The following is a 10,370-nucleotide window of genomic DNA, read 5'->3' as shown; positions in this document are numbered from 1 at the left end:
ATTACCCTAAATCTACCATTACCCTAAACTTTACCCTAAGACCAGTAAATTACCCTAAAAAAGGGTAATTACCCTAAAAGTGGCAACACTGGATACGATTCATGTCAAAACAATATTTTTAAGCTTTTTTTGCGCAGGCCGAGCAAACTGCAAAATCTGTACTCTGTCTGTGGATGTGTAGTTTGAAATAGGAGTTTGTGACGTCTATATTTTTGGTTTTTACTTGATAATGTACCAGTCCCATCCCAGTCCAGTCTCCTCCAGTCCATTTTCACTAGCGTCTATATTTTTGGGTTTTACTTGATAATGTACCAGTCCCATCCCAGTCCAGTCTCCAGTCCATTTCCACTAGCGTTCTATCTAGCCTAGCAGTGCAGTGCAGAGTGTGGGAACTGTCAACTGTATGTGGCAATTACATTTTATGTATCTGCAATCCTAAAATGCTATGGGAATGAAAGGGAAACAGGTCCAAGACGTAGGGAGTTGTGAAGGAAGTAGTAAAGGCGATCAGTGTGGAGTAGTGTGGGAATGAATTAATGAATCTGCAATACTAAGACTGTTTCAGAGTAAACTAATGATTTTCCCCGAGCAAAGCTCGGTCCCCAGGTGCCTAAATAAATTTGCCGTTTCTAGGTTAGGTAGGGGAGGGGGGGAAACGATACGATACCGGTACGTATCGTTTTTTCGATATTTTTACGATACGATTCGCGTATCGCGATACAGACGCCCGATTCAATACGGCGATACGATATTTTTTTCCGATACGTGTCGTATCGCTGTATCGCGATACGCGTCCGTATCGCCCATCACTATCTCACGCCTACGACGATGTCATCTTCATCTTCTCTTCTCTTCATTCCTACCAATCCTACTTCACTTAACCTCCCTCGTCTCAAAGTATACCAACATAAAAATAAAACTGTTTAGATTGAAAAATCATGAATAACAATCCTAAATCTATAGCATTGAGTATATACGAATATACTCAATGTCTATAGTAGGTATATAGGATAGAACGATTTGCAACAAAATTGCAACTTTTACAAAATTATTGTGTTAGATTCTTGTTCAATCTTAGACGTGATGATCATGTCACACCCTATTACATTAATGAATCAATTTTGAAGGCTGTTAATGTCTTCTGTCCAGTCCGTACTCTTGTACGGTGCTGAGGTGTGGGCAGACGCTCTAAATAAGGAGGTATATAGGATGCGGCTCGCCCGAGTGCAGCGCCAGTCAGCAAGAGTTGCATCCGCCTACCGAACAGTGTCCGAACCCGCCGTCCTGGTGGTTGCTGGAGTCATCCCCGTCAAACTTTTGGCGGCGGAGAGAAAAGCAATTTATCAGCGCCATGGGGAGGACCAGGCACGTGCTGTGGCAGGAGAGCTGGGAACAGGAGACTCGGGGACGCTGGACCAGGCGACTGATAAAGCAAGTCCAACCTTGGGTTAATCGGCGGTGCGGAGAGGTGGCCTTCTACCTCACCCAATTTCTGACGGGTCACGGCTTTTTCCGGTCGTACCTGTTCAGGATGGGCAAAGCCCGATTGCATATACTGCCCATGCATTCCCGATGACGTGGAACATACCTTTTTCCACTGCCAGCGTTGGGAAAGGCCCCGCCTTGAGGCTCAACAGTTAGTAGGACTGCTTTCGGTGGACACGGTCATACCGATGATGACGGAGGGTGAGGACAATTGGACCTGTGTGTCACATTACATCCAGGGTATTCTCCGCGCCAAGAAGCTCGACCTTGACCGGGATGCGGTGTAGATCATGAAGTATCCAAATGCCAAAAACGGTGAGAGCCCTGAGGGCTTAGGTCACATGTTGGCCTGACTTGAAGTAATGTGACAAACAGTTCCAGGTCTGTGTCCAACAGAGTAGAGGGGGTTTTTTAGTGAGTAGTCTGTGATAGATTCAGGAGTCTCACACTACAGGCTGGCTACCTGTGTGCGTAAAAGCATTTTCCCTCCTCTCCCTTAAAAAAATGAATCAGTTTTGAAATTAGAGGACATAAGAAAAATACAAATACTTTCCATTAGTCATTCTGTCATCAATCTTGGAATTCCAAATTATCTTGAAAAGAATTTTAAATTTTTGAATGGAAGAGGCTCAAGGGATAGACTACCCGCTCTGCTCTGGCTTGTCCACGCTTCGCATTCCTCATCACAGAACAACTGGGCCCTATTTTTGAAATGGTTGACTGTTGAGTTGAGTGTCGAGTCATTCTATTTCCAATCGTTTCGTATTTTTGAAACGGTTGACGGTGGACTTATACAACCAAAACTACTCAACACCTATCGAGGGTATTTACTCAGGGGAGGTATAGAAGAGGCTACGATGACAGCTGTGGGCTTCTTATTAGCTGAGGGAACGCCATTACCGTAACTAAACGCGCAGTAGTCATCGGCCTCGGTGGTCTAATGGTTAGCGTGCCGGGCTGGTATACTGAAGGTCCCGGGTTCAAATCCCGCTCGTGGCATTAACTTTTTGTCCAAGATTTTTTTATTATCAGCAAGTTTGGTTGGTTTGGTTCGGTTATGACAGTTTAATTTTATTATTAAGTCATTATAAAATTTTAGTAGAGCAATTTCTAGTTTTATTTAATAATGGTTATTTTTATTTTATTTATTTTTATTTTCGGTTATTTTTTCTATTAATAAACTTTTGTTATATTATTTCATTATCAGCAAGTTTGGTTAGTTCGGTTAGGTTATGCTAGTTTAATTTTATAATTAAAAAAATAATAAAATTGAATTTGAGGCATTTATAATTTTATTTTATGAACAGAACTATTTTTGCGATTAGTAAACCTTCTTTGCCAAAGTACTCTCTACTACAGCGCTGTTCACGGAGGAATTTTGAACGAATGCCTCATTCGTACCTCCCCTAAGTCAGACCCCCTATCGAGCTGTTGAGTGGAGGTTGACTGCACTTTCTTCTTCCTCTCTTTCGGCAAAAAATTACTCTTTTTGAGACGACGCCATATTGTTTTGTTATTGCTTTAATTTACTAATTGCGATTTAGAGGTTATGTATTTGTTGTCAATGTATTAGCACCCAATTATGCGATTGTTTTCTGTAGAATAATCGCATTTTAATTTTATTTACTGTGTCAATACTAGACTATTTAATCAAGGGTTTTATTCTTGTTGGAATGTTTGAAATAGACTAGGCATACTAATTGAACTTATTATAAGATAATTAATTGTTATTAGACCTATGATTTATTAAGGATTGTGGTAGAGAGAAACAATATCATAGTTTGTTTGAATACCATTCGCCTAATAAAGGGATCAAATTAATTTAAGTTACGATATGCTTTCAGTGCAATGGCAAATAGCCGCTTTAACCTAAATAAAAAACAATTAAAAATATTATAAAACAACCAGATGAAGGAAACTAAAATAAGGTGATGTGTTCCGAAATAGAGACGAAGAAAGCAAATAATAATGTATTTAGGATGAGTGTAGGACCTAAAGTAAAGTGCAGCCTATGCCTAAACTTTTAATTAGCTACACCCTAAAACAAACATCCATAGTAAATTTTATTTTTTATACTTAAGTTTATTACTTTATTTAGTTTACTTTAGTTAATTACTTAAGTTAAGGTACTTTGCAATCACTAAGATTAAGCAAGACATAACCTCAATCTCAATCTCTCAAGAACGGAGTTGACAGTTTACCTCAGTGTCTCGAAATATGGCAGATTGAGATTAGCTGCCAGATTTTAGAGAGTAAGAAGAGGTTAAATCGCGAGCGTTTCGGGGCAGGAATTGGACTAGCCTACTGCGCATGCGCAAACCGTAAAATTGAGCTGATCTCAAATGAACGACTCTCACACAATTGAAGCAAAAGAGTTGTTTACTGTTCTCGTTCTGTCGTTCTGTCATCATCTCTCTGCCCCTGCCGTGCCCCAGCGATTGTAGATTTCAAAGTCTTTAAGCTGTGTTTTTTTTTTTTTAAATAATTTGAGGTTTTATCGAAGTATCGTATATGTTTTGAAGTCGGATTTAAGATTTAAGTGTATAAAAGAGTGTTTATTGTTATGCGTTCTACCGTGCCATCCCCGTGCACCCTTGTAAGTTAAAGTTAGTTTTTATACTGTAGGCCTAGTCTTTAAAAGTGTTTGTTGTGTTTTGTTCCAAGTGTTGTCCAAATAAAACAAGGATACAGTTTCTTAACTGGGCTACACTAATAACGATTGAAACTATCGATTCGATTAGTAAACTGCGATTTTTTCACCATCAACAAGTTAGGTTAGGTTATGACAGATTAATTTTATAATAGACATTATATTTTAAGATATCGATTATTAATCAAGATTTCAATTCGATAGTTCCAATCGATATTAGCGTAGCCCAGTTAAGAAACTGTTGTACCCCTGTAGGGTCACACAGTTAGGACTACAGTACCGACATTTCCCATAAACATTGCAAAAGGACAAATCTTATAATTATATAACTGTCTAGGCTGTGTGGTAAAAGGCACTTAAAAATAAGTTACCAAGCGGTGTAACTTTTGTATTAGAAACCCTTGGGTGAGTTGTATAAAGGCCTACTAATCTTTAGGTTGACACATTTAAACCTATAGCCTGTAAACCATTATCTGTTTGGAAAAAAGTCTATGCCGTAGACTAAATATGGTCCTTAAGCCAATTAAATGTGTAGGCTAGGCTAACTAACTAACATTTAAATAACTTAGGCCTTGGCTAGGCTTTGCATTACCCTGGCGTAGGACGACCGTGAAGACAGCTATCGCCAGCTGTCGACCCTACATTTTTTCCCCTCCCACAACGACTTCCCCTCTTCTCCCTCTCGACCAATCAGATACCGCCTAGCTTAGAGTAGTACAGTCGATGTTCAAAAAAGAGACCTCGCATATGCAACTACCTACTACGGATAATTTACAGATTTCCAAACCAAAACTAATTCGCTATACTTATTTATTAAGTAGTGAATATACTTAAATAATATATGTATTACGACAAAGTATACTAGTGGAAAATTATATAGTTATTTACTTTTATCGCAATATACATATATTACCGAAATAATGTATAAACTCGTTTCTATCTAAAGCTACTGTTTGAAATATAAAAGTAACTATAAAAACTCAGTATAAATAAATTTTTTATTTCAAAATCTCAATATACACTATATTATTATATATTATAATTAAATTAATTATATACATTAATTATATACATATATATAGAGGTAGGTCTATATGTAAGCTTTAATTGTAAATATGTAAATTATAACCTAAAAGTGTACATATGTTATAACAAAATAAAAAGTGGTGGAAAATAGGTCAAAGTTCCCCTAATCTCTTCCATACCGCTTATGCTGAAAAATCCAGTCAGCCTTCGACGGGTTATACAATTATGTTCCTTAACAATTCCCAAACTTTTTATTGCTGAAATTAGTTAAATTACATGTAACCTTAAGGTGGACATATGTGATAAGACAATAAAAGTGGTGGAAAATAGGTTAAAGTTCTCCTAACCATTTCCATACCGCGTACTCTGAAAAATCCAGTCAACTTTCGACGGGTTATGAAATTATGTTCCTTATCAATACCCAAACTTTTTATTGCTGAAATTAGTTTAGGTACATGTAACCTAAAAGTGTACATATGTTATAACAAAATAAAAGTGGTGGAAAATAGGTTAAAGTTCCCCTAACCATTTACTTACCATTCAATCTGTAGAACTCACTCAACTTTCGACGGGTAATAAAATAATCTTCCTTATCAATTCCCAAACTTTTTATTGCTGAAATTAGTTGAGGTACATGTAACCTAAAAGTGTACATATGTTATAACAAAATAAAAGTGGTGGAAAATAGGTTAAAGTTACCCTAATCATTTATATACCGCTCACTCTGGAAAAACGAGAAAACTTTCGACGGATAATAAAATTATGTTACATATCAATTCCCAAACTTTTTATTGCTGAAATTAGTTGAGTTACATGTAATCTAAAAGTGTACATATGTTATAACAAATTAAAATTGGTGGAAAATAGGTTAAAGTTCCCCTAACCATTTACTTACCATTCAATCTGTAGAACTCACTCAACTTTCGACGGGTAATAAAATAATGTTCCTTATCAATTCCCAAACTTTTTATTGCTGAAATTAGTTGAGGTACATGTAACCTAAAAGTGTACATATGTTATAACAAAATAAAAGTGGTGGAAAATAGGTTAAAGTTCCCCTAACCATTTACTTACCATTCAATCTGTAGAACTCACTCAACTTTCGACGGGTAATAAAATAATCTTCCTTATCAATTCCCAAACTTTTTATTGCTGAAATTAGTTGAGGTACATGTAACCTAAAAGTGTACATATGTTATAACAAAATAAAAGTGGTGGAAAATAGGTTAAAGTTACCCTAATCATTTATATACCGCTCACTCTGGAAAAACGAGAAAACTTTCGACAGATAATAAAATTATGTTACATATCAATTCCCAAACTTTTTATTGCTGAAATTAGTTGAGTTACATGTAATCTAAAAGTGTACATATGTTATAACAAATTAAAATTGGTGGAAAATAGGTTAAAGTTGCCCTAACCATTTCCATACCACGTACGCTGAAAAATCTAGTCAACTTTCAACGGATAATAAAATTATGTTACATATCAATTCCCAAACTTTTTATTGCTGAAATTAGTTGAGGTACATGTAACCTAAAAGTGTACATATGTTATAACAAAATAAAAGTGGTGGAAAATAGGTTAAAGTTACCCTAACTATTTTCATACTGCGTACGCTGAAAAATCCAGTCAACCTTCGACGGATAATAAAATTATGTTCCTTATCAATTCCCAAACGTTTTATTGTTGAAATTAGTCAAAGTACATGTAACCTTAATGTGGACATATGTGATAAGACAATAAAAGTGGTGGAAAATAGGTTAAAGTTCTCCTAACCATTTCCATACCGCGTACGCTGAAAAATCCAGTCAACTTTCGACGGGTAATAAAATTATGTTTCTTATCAATTCCCAAACTTTTTATTGCTGAAATTAGTTGAGTTACATGTAATCTAAACGTGTACATATGTTATAACAAAATAAAAGTGGTGGAAAATAGGTTAAAGTTCCCCTAACCATTTACTTACCATTCAATCTGTAGAACTCACTCAACTTTCGACGGGTAATAAAATAATGTTCCTTATCAATTCCCAAACTTTTTATTGCTGAAATTAGTTGAGGTACATGTAACCTAAAAGTGGACATATGTTAAAAGAAAATAAAAGTGGTGGAAAATCGGTTAAAGTTCACCTAATCATTTCCATACCGCGTACGCTGAAAAATCCAGTCAACTTTCGACGGATAATAAAATTATGTTCCTTATCAATTCCCAAACTTTTTATTGCTGAAATTAGTAGAGGTACATGTAATCTAAAAGTGTACATATGTTGTAACAAAATAAAAGTGGTGGAAAATAGGTTAAAGTTCCCCTAACCATTTACTTACCATTCAATCTGTAGAACTCACTCAACTTTCGACGGGTAATAAAATAATGTTCCTTATCAATTCCCAAACTTTTTATTGCTGAAATTAGTTGAGGTACATGTAACCTAAAAGTGTACATATGTTATAACAAAATAAAAGTGGTGGAAAATAGGTTAAAGTTACCCTAATCATTTATATACCGCTCACTCTGGAAAATCGAGAAAACATTCGACGGATAATAAAATTATGTTACATATCAATTCCCAAACTTTTTATTGCTGAAATTAGTTGAGTTACATGTAATCTAAAACGACGACGACGACGACGACGACGACGACGACGACGACGACGACGACGACGACGACGACGACGACGACGACGACGACGACGACGACGACGACGACGACGACGACGACGACGACGACGACGACGACGACGACGACGACGACGACGACGACGACGACGACGACGACGACGACGACGACGACGACGACGACGACGACGACGACGACGACGACGACGACGACGACGACGACGACGACGACGACGACGACGACGACGACGACGACGACGACGACGACGACGACGACGACGACGACGACGACGACGACGACGACGACGACGACGACGACGACGACGACGACGACGACGACGACGACGACGACGACGACGACGACGACGACGACGACGACGACGACGACGACGACGACGACGACGACGACGACGACGACGACGACGACGACGACGACGACGACGACGACGACGACGACGACGACGACGACGACGACGACGACGACGACGACGACGACGACGACGACGACGACGACGACGACGACGACGACGACGACGACGACGACGACGACGACGACGACGACGACGACGACGACGACGACGACGACGACGACGACGACGACGACGACGACGACGACGACGACGACGACGACGACGACGACGACGACGACGACGACGACGACGACGACGACGACGACGACGACGACGACGACGACGACGACGACGACGACGACGACGACGACGACGACGACGACGACGACGACGACGACGACGACGACGACGACGACGACGACGACGACGACGACGACGACGACGACGACGACGACGACGACGACGACGACGACGACGACGACGACGACGACGACGACGACGACGACGACGACGACGACGACGACGACGACGACGACGACGACGACGACGACGACGACGACGACGACGACGACGACGACGACGACGACGACGACGACGACGACGACGACGACGACGACGACGACGACGACGACGACGACGACGACGACGACGACGACGACGACGACGACGACGACGACGACGACGACGACGACGACGACGACGACGACGACGACGACGACGACGACGACGACGACGACGACGACGACGACGACGACGACGACGACGACGACGACGACGACGACGACGACGACGACGACGACGACGACGACGACGACGACGACGACGACGACGACGACGACGACGACGACGACGACGACGACGACGACGACGACGACGACGACGACGACGACGACGACGACGACGACGACGACGACGACGACGACGACGACGACGACGACGACGACGACGACGACGACGACGACGACGACGACGACGACGACGACGACGACGACGACGACGACGACGACGACGACGACGACGACGACGACGACGACGACGACGACGACGACGACGACGACGACGACGACGACGACGACGACGACGACGACGACGACGACGACGACGACGACGACGACGACGACGACGACGACGACGACGACGACGACGACGACGACGACGACGACGACGACGACGACGACGACGACGACGACGACGACGACGACGACGACGACGACGACGACGACGACGACGACGACGACGACGACGACGACGACGACGACGACGACGACGACGACGACGACGACGACGACGACGACGACGACGACGACGACGACGACGACGACGACGACGACGACGACGACGACGACGACGACGACGACGGTTTGATTCTATGTTACTTTGTTTGTATTACCTGTCAAAATCCCATCCATCCTCATACTAGACGAGGCTACCAAGTCAGTTGCAAGGGAATGACTTGATCGTAAAACATGTTAAAATGTAACTTGTAAAAATGTAACATGTGGAAATATAAGAAGTTAAAATGTAACATGTTAAAATGTAACGTGTTAAAATGTAACATTTTAAAATGTAACATGCTTAAATGTAACTTGTTAAAATGTAACATATTAAAATGTAACATGTAAAAATGTAACATGTAAAATTGTAACCTTTTAAAATGTAACTTGCTTAAAGGTAACTTGTTAAAATGTAACACATTAAAAACGTTATGAGTACTGGTATGAGTAAAAGTTTTTATGTCAGCTTGGTGGTTGAGTGATTATAGTACTGCTTTACTCGCCTTGTAATTAGAAGGTAGCTGGTTTGATTCTATGTTACTCTTTGTTTGTATTACCTGTCACTAGTTTGGTATTACTAATTTAATTAATCTTTGTCACAGGTGTACGAGGCTGCTGGGCTGGCCAATGCTGACAGTTTTATCCGACAGTTCCCTGATGGCTACAGTACCATTCTGGGGGAGAGAGGAGTTACCGTGTCTGGGGGCCAGAAACAGAGGATAGCTATCGCCCGCGCTCTACTGAAAATCCCATCCATCCTCATACTAGACGAGGCTACCAGGTCAGTTGCAAGGGAATGACTTGATCGTAAAACATGTTAAAATGTAACATGTAAAAATGTAACATGTGGAAATATAAGAAGTTAAAATGTAACATGTTAAAATCAGGGTGTCCACATTCTAGAAAGTCAGGGATAGTCATGGAAAGTCATGGAAAAAAATTCTGGTCATTGAAAGTCATGGAAAT

The sequence above is a fragment of the Macrosteles quadrilineatus genome, unplaced genomic scaffold (assembly GCF_028750875.1).
Source record: "Macrosteles quadrilineatus isolate MER2022 unplaced genomic scaffold, UCM_ALF_1.0 Scaffold_9__3_contigs__length_116548681, whole genome shotgun sequence".
NCBI lineage: Eukaryota > Metazoa > Arthropoda > Insecta > Hemiptera > Cicadellidae > Macrosteles > Macrosteles quadrilineatus.
The sequence above is the reverse complement of the archived record's forward strand: the minus strand, read 5'-3'. Positions refer to the sequence as shown.